Source organism: Ovis aries, chromosome 4, assembly GCF_016772045.2.
Source record: "Ovis aries strain OAR_USU_Benz2616 breed Rambouillet chromosome 4, ARS-UI_Ramb_v3.0, whole genome shotgun sequence".
In the NCBI taxonomy this organism is placed as follows: Eukaryota; Metazoa; Chordata; class Mammalia; order Artiodactyla; family Bovidae; genus Ovis; species Ovis aries.
Genome location: NC_056057.1, coordinates 23263069 through 23284708, shown reverse-complemented (window position 1 = coordinate 23284708; position 21640 = coordinate 23263069).

Sequence of the window (21640 nt, the reverse complement as noted above, 5' to 3'; positions counted from 1 at the left end):
GTAGCTCAGTTACGTGATTGGCAAACTGGTGCTGGCTGTCTTGAGAAGCCTCAGATCTCCACATAAACCTTCCACAGGGCTGCCTGAGTATCTTCATGTTGTAGCAGCTGGCTTCCTCTAGAAGTGATACAAAAAAAAAAGTTTTCATTTTTTGAGACCTGGCATTACTTTTCATCACATTCTGTTTACCAAAAAGGATTCACAATTCCATTCCAGCCCACATTCAATGGTAAGGAAATTAAGCTTCTACATTTGAGGCAAGGGATGTCAGTGAGCTTGCCAAAATATTTTGAAATCACTGAAGATTATCTGGAGGATTAAAATGCCCTGTTCTCTTTTTTTTGGTTAAAAGACTGATTATTGTACTCTAATAGCTAGTAACTTCACTAAAAGATAATTGACTATTTCAATAAAATGGAAAATAAATTGGCTTTTCCAATAAATTGAATTTCTTTCTTCTTTTCTGTTTTCTCCTCCTCCTGTAGCTTTTCCTATCTTCTCTAAGATTGGCTGTCTTGCTCAACTGGCCACCACAGTTGTCTGTTTGGAAATCTAGTAGGTATAACATAAATCTTTCTTCCAAGGTCACCCAGCAAAATGCAACACTCACTTTAACTTTTCCAGTGACAGATTCACTCATATTATTTTTAGTTATTTTGAAATAACCCATCAATGACAGCAGCTTTACTTGTTTCCCAAGGCTCTGTGATTTTGAATATAAGATTCAAGAAGTGAGTTTCTAATGACAATGAGACAGATACTGGGGTCAGGGGGGGACTTAAAGTGACAAGGTCAGAGAGAGAATTTTGTCACCCACAGAGTTGATGTCTGGATGCATGATGTGGTAAAAAAGAAATTGAATTGATGATTAGATAATGGACTACAGACCTTTCAAGTAGCAGGAGCAAAAGTCATTTTTTCTTTTATTTCTTATTTATTTTAATTAATAATGCATGGTGGTGATCTCAGCAGTTTCGCACAGCAAGTTCCAGCTCTCTCATTTTCTATCTGCAGTAGAGTGATGTGACTTTGCCGTCAGTACAGGCGGTGGCATTTGTTATACAATCAAAACCAGAATCCTATTTAGCGCGGCTAGTGGCTAAATTCTTGAACCGCTCTGTAACAAAAGGATACATTGTTGTCTTAGGCCAAGAGAAAATATCACGTCAGTCTTGTTTGAGATAAGGGAGTAAGGTTTATACAGTGATCAGAGGTGGGTATTGAGAGAGCAGAGTTTCATAGACTGTCATAACTAAGCCATAATAAAGCAGTATAAAATATAGCCATTCTTTTATATCTTCAGTAGGTACTACTAACATATATTTCATGTTTAATTTCTAGTGAATTGTGTTTTAAAGGCTAAAATGTTTAGCCAAGACCAGCAGAATTGTTGAAAACTATAAATACCTTTGCTTCTCTCAAGCTAGGTTTATGCTGTACTTTCCATCTGAATTTCAGTGCACATGGATCAGACTGGTATCAAGAGAACTTCCTGTGACATTGAAGGTCATAAACATCAAAAATAGTGCTAATAGAGTGAGGACTAATAGAAAGGTGCTATCCAAGACTGTCTGCATTTAGCGTACATTCAGACAGCTGAATATTTTCCCCCCATAGTTTAGTTATAAAGTAGACATTCTCACCCCAACTTGCATTGGAAGAATTTTTAAGTGGTTTCTTATGAAAAAAGAAATTCAGTCCCAATTATTGAGAAACAACATGATTGTCAGTGTTTATTCTATGCAATTTACAAGATTAGGAATGCCCTGTGAATATGAAAGCAGTGCTAATTTGTATTATAGAATGGTGTTTAGTCACAAAGTCATGTCTGACTCTTTTGTGACCCTATGAACTATAGCCTGCCAGGCTCCTCTGTCCATGCAATTTCTCAGGCAAGGATACTAAAGTGGGTTGCCATTTCCTTCTCCAGGGGATCTTCCTGACCCAGGCACCTGATCTGAGTCTCCTGCATTGGCAGGCAGATTCTCTACCACTGAGCCACTAGAGAAGCCTGCATTATATAATAGTGACTTCTAATATAAGTTAGTTTAATATCATAGCCAGTTTTTTGACTTATGAAAAAGAAATTACCGACTGATCCTTGATTTTTAGACTCATCCTGTATTTTAGAGCTCTAAATTTTAAGACAATTTTGGAGAAACTGAGAAGTTTCTTTCAAATGTTTCTAAACAATGAAAGAAATAGTAGCATTTTTGAGCAGAGGGCTGGAGCAAACTACTGTAGGAATACATCATTGAGTTTAAAATTAAACATTTGCCCCAAGACACATTTTAGATTGTACAAAATTCTAAACAAACCAAAAAAGTCTAACAATAAAATAATTTAGTTATTCAGAAAATTATTTTAGCACACACAAAAAATTTCAAAGTCAGTTAATTCATGAAATCTGAACAGTAATTACCATTGATTTTTCCTTGTCAGTGTTTTTTTCTAACCTTCAAGAAAGGAAAACCTAAGAATAGGGGAGCTAGGAAAGAGAAGCAATATCCTATCTGTGTTTTATCAGATTAGGTAACGGTGGAGTTAGTTGCTAACAGAAGACATTGCCACCATTTCTTTTGTCATGAAGGGAAGAAAGTCAGCTAATAAAATGTGAGCTTTCTTTGATGAGCATAAGTTTCTAATGAAAACCTTTTCATAATTTGGCTGAATGTGGAAACACTAGAATCTCTTGACATAGCCTACAGGGAGGTGGGCAGGAAAGAGTTAGGCTGTGAATTTTTATACCATTTCAGGTGAAGTGGAGAAAGAAGGTGCTGTTTGATGCTACAATTCAAGACGTATCAAAGAAGGCTCAGGGTCAAAGGCGATCTGAAAGCTTCTTTCTTTCATCTAAAAGACAGGCAGGGCCAAACTATTCCTCCCAGTTTTTCTGAGTAGAAGAGTATAGAAGAGAGCAAAGAAAATATTCAAAGTGAAGATACAGTCAAACAAAGAGAAAGGACCTCATACTTTGCAAGGGTCAAAGACAGGATTTTAAGCAGACTAGACAATAAAGGTGTTGGAGTGGCCAGAGCAGCTAGAACCATAGATGACAAAGTCTGATCAATTGCAGAAATAAACGGTCATGGGACATGGGCACTGAGAGCCGTAGAAGCGGGGCCATGAGTGGAAAATGAGCGGACAGTGTAAAAAGGATTCAGGTAAGATCATGTTGACACAGAAATTTACCCTTAAGATGTGATTTCACCAGAGTGAGAGACTGAAAGAATGAAAGATTACCTCTGTGCTTGTGTGTGTGTGTTTTACCCTCTTTCCTTAGGACTCAGGAGTTGTGCTTTGGATGCAAAGAGGTGATCTTCAACCTCTAAAATAGCATTTTCCATCATCTGGAATTTAAATGTATATAATTTATACACATTTGTGTGTGTGTGTGTGTGTGTGTGTGTGTGTGTGTGTGTGTGTGTGTGTGTGTAGGGAGGGAATGGAAGTGAACAGATGCTACTGAGCTTAGGTTGTGGACCTGAAAGCAATACTTCTCATCTTCCTTGACTAGGAAGGGAAGAGGTTGTTGTACAGTCTGTATAGTTTTCTCAGTGATGGTTTGTTCTTGGCAAGCTGGAGGGGAGGTGGAGTGAGGATGCTTGTTAAGCCTGGATCACAAACATGAGCCCTAGAGAGGAGCAGCAAAGTTCTTTATAGTTAAGCCTGCTATGAGTGAGATTCACCCTTGAGCTTCTCAGAGGCATCATTGCTTGACAGAAACAGGAAGAGAAGGTGTTCATTGGCTGTGATTGGAAGGAGAAACAGTAACAACAGGATTTGCTGTGATTTCAGCAAACCCTCGCATGTTCCACGCTTTGTGTAAACCTCAGCTTCTGCTGTGAGGAAGAGTGACAGAGATCCAAATTTCTCATATTAGAATCTCAGTCAACCTTAATTTGCTTTAAAATAACCTTAATGATCTTCTTGTCCTTGAATATTGAGTAAATGGCCATTAAATATATAAATTATGCTCAGTACACTGTAAAAAGTTTGCTGTCTGAGTTTTATTTGTACATGGAAACGATGTTCAAACTTTGAGTTCAATGGACAAACTGAGGTTTCCTTTCTGAAGGAAGGGGTGGCGGGGAGAAAGACCCAAATGGCAATATAAACAGGAGGGGATACTAGAAGTAAAAAATTTCTGTGATGTGCAGTAGAATGAAAAATGGAATGAAAAAAAATAATAATAAATGACTCTCTTTCTCAGATGTCCAAAAAGAAAGTGGAGACATGAAATACATAGTAGAATATGATATTCCCAAAGAAGTTGGGGAGCCCTCAATACCCCACAATACATGATTCCTGTCTCCTTCTAATGCTGTTTACTTACTTTTTTCCTTCTCTTCTGTTAACTCTCAGCTGTGTTTCTTCAAAATGTTAAACTTTTATCTTTTGGCTATCAGATATATCTCAACTTCACCACTTAAAAAAATCTTCCTAACTTTTATAGTCTTCCTTATTTTAAGTATTATTTTACTCAAATTTATACATTCTTAGTCTTATAATTTCCCCAATTTTACTCCCTGGTCTTAATTTTTGGTTGTTTCTTTCATATTTAAATCAATTCTATTAGGTTTGAAATTTTGCCTTGATATCAGGTTGAAGTTTTCTGTTCCTTTAAATAATCACATTTCCTTCTTAAGGACTTCCCTGGTGTCTCAGATGGTAAAGAATCTGCCTGCAATGTGGGAGACCTGGGTTTCATCCCTGGGTTGGGAAGATCCCCTGGAGGAGGGCATGGCAACCCACTCCAGTATTCTTTCCTGGAGAATCCCCATAGACAGAGGAGCCTGGCAGGCTGCAGTCCATGTGGTCACCAAAAGTTGGACATGACTGAGTGACACACACCACAGCATTTCCTTCTTAAAGTTATCTGTTCCTTATTTTTTATGACTTATCTTCACCAAAGCTGAACAGCGGAAAGAACTGCTATTATGTGTAAGAGAATGGCATCTTTCTTTCATCTTGCTGTTCTGATCTATGCCACCCCTGTTTCCTAAGTCTTGTAGTATTTATGTGTTTATTTTAAATAAACAGGGATTTTGTATGAGCAGAGTGATACAGGAATTCGGTTTAGATTTTTCCACATGTATAATTGTACCAGTACCATTTATTCCATAGTTTGGTAGCTCAGATGATAAAGAATCTGCTTGCAATGCAATAGACACAGGTTTGATCCCAGGGTCAGAAAGATCCCCTGGAGAAGGGAATGGCAACCCACTACAGTAGTCTTGCCTGGGAAATCCCATGGACAGAGGACCCTGATCTGTGTGTACACACCACACACACACACACACACACACACACACACGTGCACATGTATAAATACACACATATATGTGTGTATTTATATAATGAGGGTATATGTCTATGGGGCTTCCCAGGTGGCTCAGCAGTAAAGAATCCTCCTGTCAGTGCAGGTGGCGCAAGAGACGGGCATTCAATCCCCAGGTCTGAAAGATCTCCTGGAGTAAGAAATGGCAACCTACTCCCGTATTTGTGCCTGGAGAATCCCATGGACAGAGTCTGGTAGGTTACAGTCCATGGGGTCAGAGAATTGGACATGACTGAGCATGTACTTTGGCCACCTCATGAGAAGAGTTGACTCACTGGAAACGACTCTGATGCTGGGAGGGATTGGGGGCAGGAGGAGAAGGGGACGACAGAGGATGAGATGGCTGGATGGCATCACTGACTCGATGGACGTGAATCTGAGTGAACTCCGTGAGTTGGTGATGGACAGGGAGGCCTGGCGTGCTGCGATTCATGGGGTCGCAAAGAGTCAGCCATGACTGAGAGACTGAACTGAACTGAACTGAGCATGTAGTCCTTTGCCAACATCTGCTGGATCATCAAAAAAACAAAAGAGTTCCAGAAAAATATCTATTTCTGCTTTATTTATGCCAAAGCCTTTGACTGTGTGGATCACAAGAAACTGTGGAAAATTCTGAAAGAGATGGGAATATCAGACCACCTGACCTACCTCTTGAGAAACCTGTATACAGGTCAGAAAGCAACAATTAGAACTGGACATGGAACAACGGACTGGTTCCAAATAGGAAAAGGAGTACATCAAGGCTGTACACTGTCACCCTGCTTATTTAACTTCTATGTAGAGTACATCATGAGAAATGCTGGGCTGGATGAAGCACAAGCTGGAATCAAGATTGCCAGGAGAAATATGAATAATCTCATATGCAGATGACACCACCTTTATGGCAGAGAGTGAAGAAGAACTAAAGAGCCTCTTGATGAAAGTGAGAGAAGAGTGAAAAAGTTGGCTTAAAGCTCAACATTCAGAAAACTAAGATCATGGCCTCTGGTCCCATCACTTCATGGCAAATAGATGAGAAAACAGTGGAAACAGTGAGAGATTTTATTTGGGGGGGGGGAGCTCCAAAATCACTGCAGATGATGACTGCAGCCATGAAATAAAGAGACGCTTACTCCTTGGAAGGAAAGTTATGACCAGCCTAGACAGCATATTCAAAAGCAGAGACATTACCTTACCAACAAAGGTCCATCTAGTCAAGGCTATGGTTTTTCCAGTGGTCATGTATGGATATGAGAGTTGGACTGTGAAGAAAGCTGAGTGCCGAAGAATTGATGGTTTTGAACTGTGGTGTTGGAGAAGACTCTTGAGAGTCCCTTGGACTGCAAAGAGATCCAACCAGTCCATCCTAAAGGAGATCAGTCCTTGTTGTTCATTGGAAAGATTGATGTTGAAGCTGAAACTCCAATACTTTGGCCACCTGATGCGAAGAGCTGACTCATTTGAAAAACCCTGATGCTGGGAAAGATTGAAGACAGGAGGAGAAGGGGACAACAGAGGATTAAATGGTTGGATGGCATCACTGACTCAATGGAGATGAGTTTGAGTAAACTCCAGGAGTTGGTGATGGACAGGTAGGCCTGGTGTGCTGCAAAGTGTGGGGTCACAAAGTGTGGGACATGACTGAGCAACTGACCTGAACTGAGCATGCTTCCATGCCAAATCATATGCATATAAGGATACATGTATGTGTGCTCAGGTTGCTATAGTTGTGTCCAACCTTTTACGACCCCAAGGACTGCAGCCCTCCAGGTTCCTCCATCCATGGGATCCCCCAGACAAGAATACTAGAGTAGGTTGCCATTTCCCTCTCCAATAAACACACATATACATAGTTATATTCAGACACCAACATATACGCAGTAAGCACAAGAAAAATCATGATTGTGATTACATGGGGGAGTTGGGTAGGAGATGCATCTGAGAGGGGCATGCACAAGACTTCAAAGTTACTGACATTAATCTGTTTTTAGGGTCACTAGCATAACATCCTATGGTCGGAGGAGCCTGGTAAGCTGCAGTCCATGGGGTCGCTAAGAGTCAGACACGACTGAGCAACTTCACTTTCACTTCCCACTTTCATGCATTGGAGAAGGCAATGGCAACCCACTCCAGTGTTCTTGCCTGGAGAATCCCAGGGATGGGGGAGCCTGGTGGGCTGCCATCTATGGGGTCGCACAGAGTCGGACAAGACTGAAGCGACAGCAGCAGCAGCATGTCCATATGTGTTTATTTTCTTAATAGCCATTTAATAGTCATTAAATTGTACATTATGTACACATGTATCTTTTGCACATCTGCCTTATTTTCAACAATGAATAGATGAGCAAGAATATGAATTGTTTGTCATGTTTAATAAAATGTATAATCACGTGGAATGCAAGGTAGAGATCTGAGACAAGATTAGGTAAAATTCTGTTATGGTCACTTAAGTTACAGATGGCTGTGAAATACATAAGTGCAGAGAGATATTTGTTTCTCAAGCTCAAAGTAGAAATTCATGCTACAGATATCAGTTTGGAACTCTTAGCTCCGCTAACAGGTATGTAAGCCAGGGATGAACAGGTGTGGAGGAAACGAAGATGGCTCCAGACTATACCCTAAATGTAACTTCTCTTCAGAAGTCAAGGAGAAGAATTCAGCCAAAAGACAGCAAAATCCTTGCCAGTGAATTAGGAGCAGTTTGTTTCAGGAAACCCCAGAGGGGAAAAATATTTAAATAAAGTCAATAGATAATATTAGAAAATTATGTCAGGAGATCGAGAAAGATAGGTTCAAGGAGTTGTTTTTGTTGTTGTTTTTTAACTAACAAGGAGGCTACTGTACCCCTTGATGGAGCAGAGGAGTGATGGGAGCAGTTTGGAAGGATTAAGGAGTGAATGGAGAATTTTACCCTAAGAAGTGTCTCACAAAATCTGTCTCTTCTTTCCTAGAGTAAGACCTGTGATAAAATATAAATAGTAAAGAAACAATAATAAATTAGGAAACTGGGAAAGGGAAAGTGTATAGGACTCTCCGCAAGAGTAGACAGAGCTTGGCTTGGATCCTGTCCCTCCCTGCTGCTGCTAAGTCGCTTCAGTCATGTCCGACTCTGTGCGACCCCATAGACGGAAGCCCACCAGGCTCCCCCGTCCCTGGGATTCTCCAGGCAAGAACGCTGGAGTGGGTTGCCATTTCCTTCTCCAATGCATGAAAGTGAAGAGTGAACGTGAAGTCGCTCAGTTGTGTCCGACTCCTAGCGACCCCATGGACTGCAGCCCACTAGGCTCCTCCATCCATGGGATTTTCCAGGCAAAAGTGATGGAGTGGGGTGCCATTGCCTTCTACATGCCCTCCCAGTGATGGTTAATTTTATGTGCCAGCTTAATTGGGCTAAGAGGTACACAGGGAGCTAGTAAAACAGTATTTCTGGGTGTGTCTGTGAGGGTGTTTCTGGAAGAGATTAGCATTTGAATCAGCAGATTGCACAGACAAGATGGCCTTTACCAATGTGGGTGGACCTCACCCAATCCCTTGAGGGAACAACTGTCAAAGGAGGGGTAGATTGTCGTTCCAGTCTTGAGCCGGGGCGTCCATCTTCCCATGACCTTAGACATGGGAGCTCCTGGTTCTCAGGCCTCCAGACTCTGGGTACACCAGTGGCTCACCATTTTTCAGGCCTCTGTACTCAGACTGAATTATTCTTCTGGCTTTCCTTCTTCTCCAGCTTACAGACAGTAGATCTTAGGACTTTTTGTTTACCATGATGACGTGAGCCAATTCCTAAAATTATCTCCTCATATGTATATCAATATACGTATTTTACTTGTTCTGTTTCTCTGGAGAACCCTGTCTCAAACACACTGTCATTTGCACAGACAATCTCAAGCAATATGGCAAAATATCGGTGAAGCCACCAAACGTGGAACATTCTCTTCTTCTTCTTCTTATCGTGAAACAAAGGAAACTGTATCTGGAAACTTCTGAGAGTCTGTAAAGTGGGGAAAGAAAATGAAGAAGATGACTCTGATAGAAAGAAAGGTATCAGGACTATACATTGCATAATAAAAATAACTTTGAGGGACGTGGATAAAGGATTCAGGCAGCACCTAGTTAAGGCAGATTTACTGTAGGCTACTCAGGGATTTCCCTGGTGGCTCAGTTGGTAATGAAAATGCCTGCAATGCAAGAGACCCAAGTTCAATCTCTGGGTCGAGAAGAAGCCCTGGAGAAGGGAATGGCAACCCACTCCAGTATTATTGCCTGGAAAATTCCATGGGCAGAGGAGCCTGGTAGGCTTTGTCCATGGGGTTTCTTTTCTTTTCTTTTTTTTTTTTTTTGAATGTTTATTACATGCCCAGCCCTGTGCTAAATGCTCTGTATACAACATCCCATTTAATCCTCTTGAGGTCAGTATCACTAACCCATTCTTCATATGACAGCAACAACGCATATGCTAAGTGGCAGAGTGTGATTCAAACCCAAGTCCTTCTGACCCCAGAGTCTGTGCTCTGCTCTGTTTAATACTAGCTCCACATGACCCAGCTGCCTTTCATTAACGCTGATGATTGGCTAAGCTCATCAGCTCTGGCCTTGACTTGATGCATGCTGTTGCTGCTGCTGCTGCTAAGTCGCTTTAATCGTGTCCAACTCTGTGCGACCCCATAGACGGCAGCCCACCAGGTTCCCTCGTCCATGGGATTTTTTCAGGCAAGAGTACTGAAGTGGGTTGCCATTGTCCATGGGGTTTCAAAGACTCAGACACGACTGAGTGACTAGCACTTTCACGAACACAATCAAGCTTAAGCTTCAGGTTTCCCTCACTTATGTGAGTCCTTTTTAAGGCAATGGACCTAATTTTGTTTTCATAATTTTGCCATATGTTCCTTAACAAGGGCCCTAAAATTTTTGTAAACTCACTCAATCTCAATTTACCCTAGCCTATAACTAATAAGAGTAAACCTTAGTAGTGTACATAAAAAATTCATAAAGAAAAAAGCAGAGATTCAGTTGGAAGTAACACCACCACCTCTACCCTTTTGACTGTTTCTTGTCCCACAGAAATTGGACAGAAACAATTATTCAGCCTTAACACAGCATCTCAGGGAGAAAATAAAGCAGTCCTGGCCTTGATACTGCAGGAAGATAGCCAAGTTACTTTCACAATTAGCCAAGCAAATGGACTGTCTAGATCGGCGCAACCAAGAATAAAAAAGAAAAAATTAACTGTCATGGCAACCAAGCAAATATACTATGGCAAACAGCTTAAGAAAGAAAGCATGGGAAGAAAGGAAAAGGGCTTATCCAATAGGAAATTATTACTTGAAGCACAAAAGGAAATTCTTCTCAATTGCTTCACGTTGTAGAACAAATTGAGAAATGTGGCTTCTATAAAAAGCTCCAAGATGAAATGATAAGATAAAAAACAGTTTGAAAATAATTGCAAATGTAAGAGGAAATGAGAATTAAAGCCCTGTAATAAAATTAATAAATTAATTAGCAAGGAACAAAAATGACACAACTAAAAATAAAATTGCTGACATAGAGGAAGGATGTGAAATAATCACAGATTTAAAAAACCTAAAGAAGCAGAATGAAAAAATTGGACATGGATGGTAGAAAAAGATAAGCTGACCTTACCTATAATTTTTGCTCTTAAACTAGAAACACTCAACAGAGAAATTCCCTGAGATAAATCATTAAATCTACATTTTGAAAGAGAACCCTATTCAAGGATAATTTGATACAGAAATTTCAAGACCAAAGTATTTTCTAAGTCAGAAATTTAAGTAGTATTTTAAAAGAAGTCTTTTTAGGGTATCTAGACTTAAATCTCAAATCACCTACAACTGGAGAAAATCAGGCTTGCATCAAAGTTCTACTTAGCAACCTTCAAAGCCAGAAGACAAGGAAGTAGTTTCCACAACAGTCTTAGAAAAGTGTGACCCAAAAACATTACCCCCAGACAAAGTATTAGCCAAGTATAAAGGCACCAGGGATATATTCTCAACTGTGAAAAATATCAGGGGTGCTTTCCTTGTGCAGTTGTTGTTCAGTTGCTCGGTCATGTCTGACTCTTTGTGACCCCCATGGACTGCAGCACATTAGGCTTCCCTGTCCTTCACCATCTCCCAGAGTTTGATCAAACTCATGTCCATTGAGTTGGTGATGCTATCTAACCATCCCATCCTTGGTCACTCCCTTCTCCTCCTACCCTCGGTCTTTCCCAATAGCAGGTTCTTTTCCAGTGAGTTGTCGCTTCACACCAAGTGGCCAAAGTACTGGAAACTCAGTGGTAAAGAATCCACCTGTCAATGCAGGAGATGTGAGTTTGATCCCTCACCCAGGAAGACCTCAGATGCTGCAGAGCAACTACGCCAGCACACCACATCCACTGAGGCTGTGCTCTGGAGCTGGGGAACTGCACCCACTGAGCCTGCCTGCTGCAATACTGAAGCTCGTGTGCCCTAAAGACTGTATTCCTCAATGAGAGAAGCCACTGCGATGAGAAGCCTGAGCACCGCAAGAAGACAGCAGCCCCCATTCCCCTCAACTAGAGAAAAGCCTGTGTAGCAACAAAGACCCAGCATAGCCAAAAGCAAATAAGTAAAATTATTAAAAAGAAAAAAAAAAAAAAACCTCAGGGGATCCACAACCTAAATGTGCTTCTTGGAGAGAAAGAATGTCTGACAAAGAAATTCAAAAAATTAAAAGAAAGACATCAACGAAGAAGAGAAAAGCATAAAATGAATAGTGGTAAACATTAGACCAAAAAACTCAGAAAACTAATTGCAAATAACATTGAGAATAATTATTTTTATAGAAGAAGCAAGTCATAGGTTTATAGAGTATAAAATATTAATAGCAAAATTCAAATGAAGTAAAATATTTTCTTTAAAATCCATGCAATGTAATTCCATTTTTATAAAAAGATGAATCATTCATTTTTACATGTATAAATGATATATGCACTTGCTTTGTGTCAAGGAAGATAATTTCAGGGAAGTGGTATTTGGAGGGTTTTTTTTCAAATCTTTTATCTTTATAATTTTTCTGCAAAATGAATAAACTTTGTAATTGGTATTTATCACTTTGAAAAACAATGAAGTGATTTTAAAAAATGAAATACCTTCATAATGCTAATCACAGTTAATTAAGGGTAGTAGACATGTGAATGGTTACCTTCTTCGTTTTTTTTTTTTTTTTCGCTGCTGTGTTCTGATTTCCTCACCCCACTTTACTGTCCAAAAATTATCAAACATCAATGTAAGTAAAGTAGTGAAGGAACAAATGTAGGAGTGTGTTTGAAAAGATTTTGGTGAAGTCAGAGAAAATGCCATAACTGGAAGGAAATGTGGGCTTAAGACAGGGGTTTTATTAGAGGAAACTATAACATGTTTCTTGTTGATGTGAGAGATGCTGTATAGATGCAAATTGATGCTGAGGGTGAGGTGGAGATAACTAACAGAGGACTATGGTTCCTTGAAGAGGTTATAAATAATGGAACCCAGAGCACTAACAGGGTGATTGTCCTTGGAAACAACGATGGCTAGTGATTCCATTGTGAAAAAGAGAAGAGGAAAAAATGGGTACAATGTAAGTCAATTGTTTAGGGATGGAAAAATGGAGAGAATTTGATTCTGATGGTTTCAATTTTCTTAACAAAAATTGTATATTATCTGAAAATACAGTAGGAGGAAGGCATATTGCATTAGAATAAAAATACTAGTGAACATAACAAGACAAATCTCAAATTCTTAGCAACTGAGAGCAAAACAAAAAAATCCCTTCTATTTATAGTGTACACAAAGCCCACATGAATATTCATGATGGACCAGTTATCTTTTCACAGTCACTCATGACATAGGTTCTTTCCAGCCTGCGACTTCACCATCATCTAGGTCCTCACTGTGCTCTTCCATTCAGCCTGCAGAAAGAGGATTGTGTGTAGAAGATTCTTATGGGCCAGGTCCCAAAGTGATGGCTACATTTTCTGCCTACATTCCGTTGGCCAGAACTCAGGAACTTCACTGCTTTTAATTACAATGAAGGCAGAGGAATATAGTCAGCTTGTGAGTCCAGGAGAAAAAGAAAATGACTTAGATAAAAGTTAACTAATTTCTGCCCCAAGATAGTATAAGATACTTTCAGATAGTGGGGCAATCAGTCTATTGGAGATAAAATTATTGGGCCACACTGAGTGCAAAAAAGAAAATCTTACATTCACCATGTTAAATTTCTAAATATAAATGTCAAAAATGTGCAGAAAAGTCTCAGTGGACTCAGGTGGGTGATTTCCTCAATAGCAAGATTGCAGTTCAGTTCACATCCAGAAAAGGAAGTTGTTAGGCTCATCCAGACCTACTGTGTTCCTAGCTGAATAAAATAGAGAAAGAGTCATACAACCAATTGAGAATATTCATAAAAGATAAATGTTATTTGTGGACCACAGAAACCAGACTGCTTCAGGAAGCAGATGGATATTGAAAAAGTGGTGAAGTTAACACACTGGGGGTCTCAATGAGGTCAGATACTTGTAGACATAGAGATGTTTGCTGGAAAAGCTATAAGAATGAAATTGTTGATCTTACAGTGGATTGCTTTATTTATTTAAATTTTCTAGTGATAATATGGTTTATTTGTACTATGATAAGAGGGAATGGCAGCAGTAGATTAAAAGAAAGGTCACTGGGAAAGAGAAGAGCAGAAAACTGGATGACCTGGGGAGAGGATCTAGACATTTGAAGTTTAAAGAAAAGTGACATCAATAGAGAGAAAAACTGTTAGCTAAGCTCTGGTGTTAAGTGAAAGAGCTGGGAGAAAAACAAAAAAGACTGTTTGATGACAGTGTGAATGTTGGGATCGCATGTACACCCGTGGTGGATTCAGGTCAATGTATGTCGAAACCAATACAGTATTGTAAAGTAAAATAAAGTAAAAATAAAAATTTAAAAAAAAAAAAGAAAAAAAGAGAGAATGATGTGTGAATTTACCAAGAGGAATAAATCTGAAAGAAATGAAGTTGAAGTAGTGGATTGTAAGGAATAATAGAAACTAAGAAATTCTGAGTAATATGCCTCAAACTGGTGGGGAGTGAAAAATGAAACAACTTCAAGTTAAGAATAGAAGGAAGTTACTCCAGTAGACATCTGGTGTTCACAAAAGGCAAGGAGGAGAGAAGAAAATGCCAAGAGAAGGTGAAAGGTACTGGGGAGCTTTCTGATCATAGTGGGTAATCCAGTAGTTGTTGTAGGAGGCTTGCGGAGAAGGTTGTGGGGGTGCTTAGGTAGGATGAGTGGATAGCAAGCATGGAGAAGAAATTAGAATGATAACATCTTACTTGGAAACATCCAGCATCTGGTGGTGACCAAGATGAACAGAGATACAAAGTATCATGCAATTATAAGATTGTAAGTATTAATATTATATGCAATACTCTTAGTACTATTCTGGGTTCTGCTACTAGCATGAGAGGAAAACATAGAGAAAATAAATGAGAGTGATATGGGAATATTTGAACGGTAAAATATTACAGCTATTGATGATTGATTGGAAGAGATAAAACATATTAAAAAGAATGACTTCCTCATTTCTGGTTTAAGCAATGGAATGGCCATTGGTGTAATTGTTGAATGTAGGAACATTGCCCCAGGAACATAGATATTATGGCCTACTTTTATTTTGGAAAGTGGAAAATGAGAAATTAATTATTCAAATGGAGATGTTGAGTTAAACATATGTGAAAAAAAAAAAAAAAACAACAGCTCAGGAGAGATATCTGGGCTGTGAATATAGAAGAACATCAACAATTATGGGTTGATTAGAAAGGGATGGCAAAAAAGACTCAGAAGACACAGCCAGAGAAATCAGAGGAAAACCCTAAGAAATTGTACTATAAACCCATTCAACAAGAGGGAGCAATAAATCAATAGGGTGAAAAATAATGCCAAAAGGTAAATAAGCAAGATGTTTCAAAAGTATCTGTTGCTGTGTATGACATGGGACAAATATAGTTCCTACTTCTGCAGTAGTCCCAAATTTTCTGAAATGAAACTCTACTAGACTTTCAGATTTTCTGAAAATCATTCTACTATACTCAAATATATCTTAATTTCATCACTGTAAGCATAATCTATATTAAAAGATTGTTTCAGATACAGTAATTTCAATAAATTATTATCAGATAATATGTTTAAGTTTAGTAGTTTAAAAATACATCACCCACTGTAAAAGCCATTTTCAGTACAGGCGCTAGTCCAATTTTTTTAAACTCCAAATACTCACCAATAGTGGAGAAATAATGTATAAAGTAAAATAATCCATCACAGTTGATTATTTTCCAGCACAGTTTCTACATGAAATACAATATCTATAGGAATTTAATGTAAAACTTTCTGGATTAGTAATTCAAATTTCCATTTCCTAATAATTATTATACATATAGGAAATATACCTCAAGTGATTATTTTCTCAAAGACAAAAAAGAAAAAACACACAAAAAGTATTGTAAATGTAACTCATTCAGGAAAAGGAATTTAATGTAAAACTGATAGAGATCCTGTAAGAGCCTCAGATACTCGTTTACAAAAATCAGTTTATCAAAGAGAAGCTGAATTTGAAGCAACAGGAAATCCTTTAACAATTTAGGGAATGCCTCCTTCAAGTCTGACAGATTTATTAACACTGATATTTTCCCCCCTACAAATGCATATTTATTATTCGCTTGGTACTGTAACGATTTATGGACACAGCAGATTCAAAATGTGTTTTACAATACAGGGCCTAATGCCAAGCATGTGTCTACTTTTTAGCCTTTTTCCCCTTTCTTTTCTATTTCTTATGGCATCCTTACATTCATAATATATTTATTCCACTGCTGAAATGCAAGGCAGCAGTCTGTTTGTGTGGGTTATAGTCTTTAAGACTGCCTAGATTACTTTCAATCTTTGAATCACAGGAATCTACATAATCACAATTTCATTCTCATTTTCACAAGGATCCTCAGACAGCCAGCACAGTACTGAAAGGTCAGTAAAGGCACCATGGAAAACAAAACTCACAAGTGGCCAGCCATATGAGAATCTGTAAAGGTTTCTTGAGTTTGCTCATTGGTTTAACAAACTTAGCTACAGTAGAACTATGGGCGAGAGCTAAAAGAGTCCACTTCTCAGATTTGCAAGGCAAAGTTGATGGCAAAAGATTTTTTGCAAAATCAATTCTGTTTCTAAATGGGGCAATCCTTTACATTTATCCTACAGAGTTATTTCTTTTAAATAGTAGAAACAAGACTAAAGGGAATATTTTTAACCTGAATATCTGATTAAGAATTCCTCTGAATGATATATTTCATATATTTCTAATGAACTAAATTAGTTTTATTAATTCAAAAATTATGGTTCCAGCTGACTGTGGAATATAGCTCCCAAGAACCATAACATAAATGTTGAAGAATGTGAGCATTGTAACAAGTCTATGTGACTTTGATTCCCAGCTCTGCCAATGTTTGTAAAATTTTGCTGAAGTTACTTCCCCTCTCTTTGCCTCAGGTTCTTCTTCCATAAATGGGAATAATAATGACAACTTTCAGAAGGTTGAGTAAGGACTAAGTTAATATACTTAGGACATATATTTAGGACATAGCTTGGCATGAATTAAGCTCTACCCGAATATTAGCCACCATAGATATTAGCTAGAATAAAATTTTTCTCATTTTCAAAAAAAGCAACCTCAATTCACCTTGCTGCTGCTGCTGCTGCTGCTGCTGTTAAGTCGCTTCAGTTGTGTTCAACTCTGTGCGACCCCATAGACAGCAGCCCACCAGGTTCCCCCATCTCTGGGATTCTCCAGGGAAGAACACTGGAGTGGGTTGCCAATTCCTTCTCCAGTGCATGAAAGTGAAAAGTGAAAGTGAAGTCACTCGGTTGTGTCTGACTCTTAGTGACCCCATGGACTGCAGCCCACCAGGCTCCTCTGTCCATGGGATTTTCCAGGCAAGAGTACTGGAGTGGGGTGCCATTGCCTTCTCCACAATTCATCTTAAATTTGGGCAATTAATTTGTTGGGCAAAGCTCTGCCATGTCTGTTGCAGGACTTCTAGCAAAGAAATTCCAGAGTATGTAACTAACATCTAGGGAATATTACTCACAGGTTAATCCAACAAGCAGTTATTAAGTGCCTTCTAAATGCCAGATGACTTCTAGTTTCTAAAGTATAAAAAAATGGACAAGTCTATGCTCTAGGACCTCTCCATCATGTTTGCAAACAAGTAAGTAGATAGATGCCATCAAGGACTGATGGGTGGTAAGACGTATGTTTGCCACGTGGACTGGGAGTAGAGTGTGGAGTCTGCTCAGTGCAGGCAGGCAAGGTTCAGAGGCTCCCATCTGAACTGACCCTGAAGCCTGACTCCAAGCTGCAGCCTATTTCAGTGATTAAACAGCTATCAAGAAACATTATAAAAATCTTTGCCCTGTAAAACTAAATATATAACGGAACTTGCCTTTCACATCACTCTTACACTTTTAAGTGAAGGTGAGGGGTTCCCACCAGTTCTAGATGCCTCATTCCTCTTTAATCCTCTCTCACAAAAGGCACAGATGAATACGGAACGTCAGCGACTGGTATGATGAAAACCGTTGTTTCCCCCGCCCCTTACGTTTCTTCACAGATATAATGCCACAAATGCAATTCTCAAGGATAAATTGCTGACAGAGACGAGAGGACACGGCAGAAATATTTGAACATCACAATGGATTTAAATGACAGGATACTATCATGAAAGTCATAGCTGAAGCATAGATGGATCCACAGACAGTTGTCATAGCATTTAACTTTTTCATATTTTAGGCTAACGTTCAAATCCACAGTTTCATCATGTTTGGCTTGGCAGGCGCATCCCACTCACTCTGAGGGAGTGTGGCAGGGAAGAGGAGCCAGGAGTAGATGAATCCCAATCGCTTACTCATCTCATGGCAGAAAGGGTTTTTGGTTTTTTTAAGTTGTAGTGCTGCCAGCATGGAAAGTGAGGACCAGCTGAAGTGACATATAATCATTTGCAGATACTTTGAGACACTGGTATTTCTTTTTTGGACGAAGAACATCAGAGGAAGCCTGGTAGCTAAGAGTTAGAAGGGGCCCACTGAGTTTACTACTCCACCCTTCGCCTCTACAGTTAAAAGAGAAAGGCTCTAACCTGGGAAAGGTCAAGTGCCCTGAAAAAAATCACACATCAATCTGGTACCAATATCAAGGCTGGAATCCAGATTTCCTGGGTTCCAATCATGTCTTATTTCCATTCCACCATGAATTCTTCCTGATAATTATGAGTGAAATCTGGTAAAATGCTTTCTAAGACCTTCTCAAATTCAGGAACAGCTCTAAGCATATATTTTGTTCTTTCAAATACAATCGAGTATAACTGAAAAATGCCAGTGATGCCTTTGGGTTTTTAATGCATCCGTTATATGGGACTATGGTTTATTTACACAGCCATTAAAATACCTGTCTCCAAAAGCACATTTCCTTCTAAAGTTAGTTAGGAGTTAATTGCTTTTTCAGATTTTACTGAAGTTTCATCTTTCACAATAAGAACAAATTTTGGACTATTTAGAAAATCAGCCAAATCAGATTCACAAATCACTTTTTCATGTCTCCACATAGAACTAACAATGGGCTTGACAATTTCAGATTTCCAAGCCATCATATAATTCAACAATCTGCTTTGAATTTATCCAAAATGTTAATTTATGGATAAGAGCATTAATACTTTTAATGAATCTCCCTGGTGGCTCAGATGGTAAAGAATCTGCCTGGAATGCAGGAGAACTGGGTTTAGTCCCTGGGTTGGGAAGATCCCCTGGAGAAGGGAATAGCTACCCACTCCATTCTTGCTTGGAGAATCCCACGGACAGAGGAACCAGGTGGCCTACATTTCATAAGGTTGCAAAGAGTCAGACACGACTGAGTGACTAACACTTTCTACCGCTGGCAGCTGGATTTCTTTCAGAGTCAGTTTTTCATAGAAAATGTAGTTTCATAGCACTTCAGTAGCATTTTATAAACTATAAATATTAGACAAGAGTTCAAACCCACAATGAGTGTGGATCATCTCACATATCAAGTGGTCATCTCACTCACTGGCTAAGGTTCCTTTCTATCCATCAGCCTTGTGCTGTAAGTCACTTGCTCTCACAATTAGCAAAATTAAATATTGCTAAATATTACTAATAGAGGTGTGCACAATCTCTCAGTAATCCAGAGAAGTCTGTTAAATGTGTCGTGTCAAAATATCTCCTACTCTTATTACATCCATCTTCTAGCCTGTACTTCAGAAAGTGCAATGTCGGCCCCATTTCACTGAATTAGCATGAAGTTCAGTTACATAGAGTGTGTCCCTTTGTACCTTTCTTAACCTGTATATACACAATAGATATTTCAAGACCTGTGAAGTTTTCCAAATCAAGCATAGCACATTACGTAACAAAATACTTTCTTCTCCCTGTTTCCGCTTAAGAACTTTTCGCTGTTGAATAGATTGAGCCTCTGAAGAAACCCTTCAATGATGTGCCCAAAGTGTTTTGGGAATGATGCAACAAAATTTCAACAAGTTCATTCCAACAAGAGGGAACTTCTATTTTTTTTTTTTTTCGCTTTTTGTAAAACTTTAATTTCTGAGACATTTGGTGCCAAAATCTAGAGAGCTTATTTCTATGATCACGTCCCAAAATTTTCCTTTTGCAGTTTTTCTCTCTGTTGTTAGTGATTTGATCTTTTTCTGAAATAGGCTTTTTTATCTCCAGGTTACATGTCTTCAATGCAATTGTCCCAGGTTCCTGCTGATCTTTATGATTCTTTATTCTACTTCTTACTGGTTGGTAGTGATCTCTTTGTACTTAAGATATTTTGCTTTCCAATAGGCTAGTCCTTCTCTCCATACTAACATAATTTAACCTATAAGTATTGGTGTTTTGGATAATTCATAGACTTGGTAGTACAAGGAAGAGATTGTACAGAAAAACCTATCTTTGAGGCAATACATTAACATGCAATATTTTAAAATTTACAGTACTCAATCATAATTTGGGTTTATGAAATAATCATAGTAAAAATGGTAGCTTCTTAAGACTTTATATTCTATATTTGCACTAATATTCCATATATGTTCAAAAATGAACTCACAAATTAGAAGATATAAAAAAAAGTAACATTTTCACAGGGTCTTACCCTTTTCATTTGTGGTCCATCAAGACAGCTGTCCAATCTCTTGGTATTTGTTCTAATAAAGTGAGAGTCTTCCTTACGATTTCATAATATATCAGAAAGCAGAATTGTGAAGCCTTTAGTTACATGGGAAAGAGCAATTTTTAAAATGAAGAATTTTCCTTTCAAATATCATTGGAAAAAGTGATTGACTTCATATAACCCAAGGCTTTGGGAAGAAATATATATATATTTAGAAATGTGTATATATATATATATATATATATACACAAGACATGTATATATATATATATATATATATATATACAAGACTTTGAACTAAGAGTGAGGGGTCTATTTTTAAAAAATAGTATTATGTTTAAGATTGAAATGTGTTATAACTAACATTTATTTCCTTGGTAATTCTTCAAAAATGGACTTAGGATATATGACCTAAGTCAGACTAAAAAGTATTGCTAGGGGATTTGCTAAAGTTTTCAAAAGTAAAGCTAGTGTTATGGGGCTGAAGATGGTATTATTAACCTAGAGTAGTTATAGCCATCTCGGTACTGGAAGACTGTTGCCTGGAAATAAAAAGAACCTATAAGAAATGGAGATTAGAAATAAAAGAGAGAGATCTTACTCACTCCTAGACATTTCATTTATGAAAGTCAAGATATTCCATTTACTGCTTAAGCAAGAATAAACAGATGATTCAGATTATCTGTCAGGGAAGACTGACAACAGGAAAGAAAAAGACCACAGTGAATACACAGAACAGTTAAGTCCATAGAAAGGGATATAATGCAAGAAGTAAAAGACTGTAAGATTTATAACACTTTCACAGGGTTTGGAAGTTACTGTAACTAGAAAAATAAAAAGAAAAAAATAGGATTATATGAAAGAGGCAATGTATGAACAAGTAACAGTTAAAATGTCACTGCCAAAATAAAAATTTAATAAGGTGAAACTATAGAATAAATAGTACTATATAAGATAAAATCAAATTTCTGGACTATAAAGCAAAACCAAAAAAAAAAAAAAAATAGGAATCAAGTCAAAAAACACTGTTTTCAGAAAACAGAGCATCTCATCCCCAGGGGGTTAGAAGAAAAAGAATGAAAA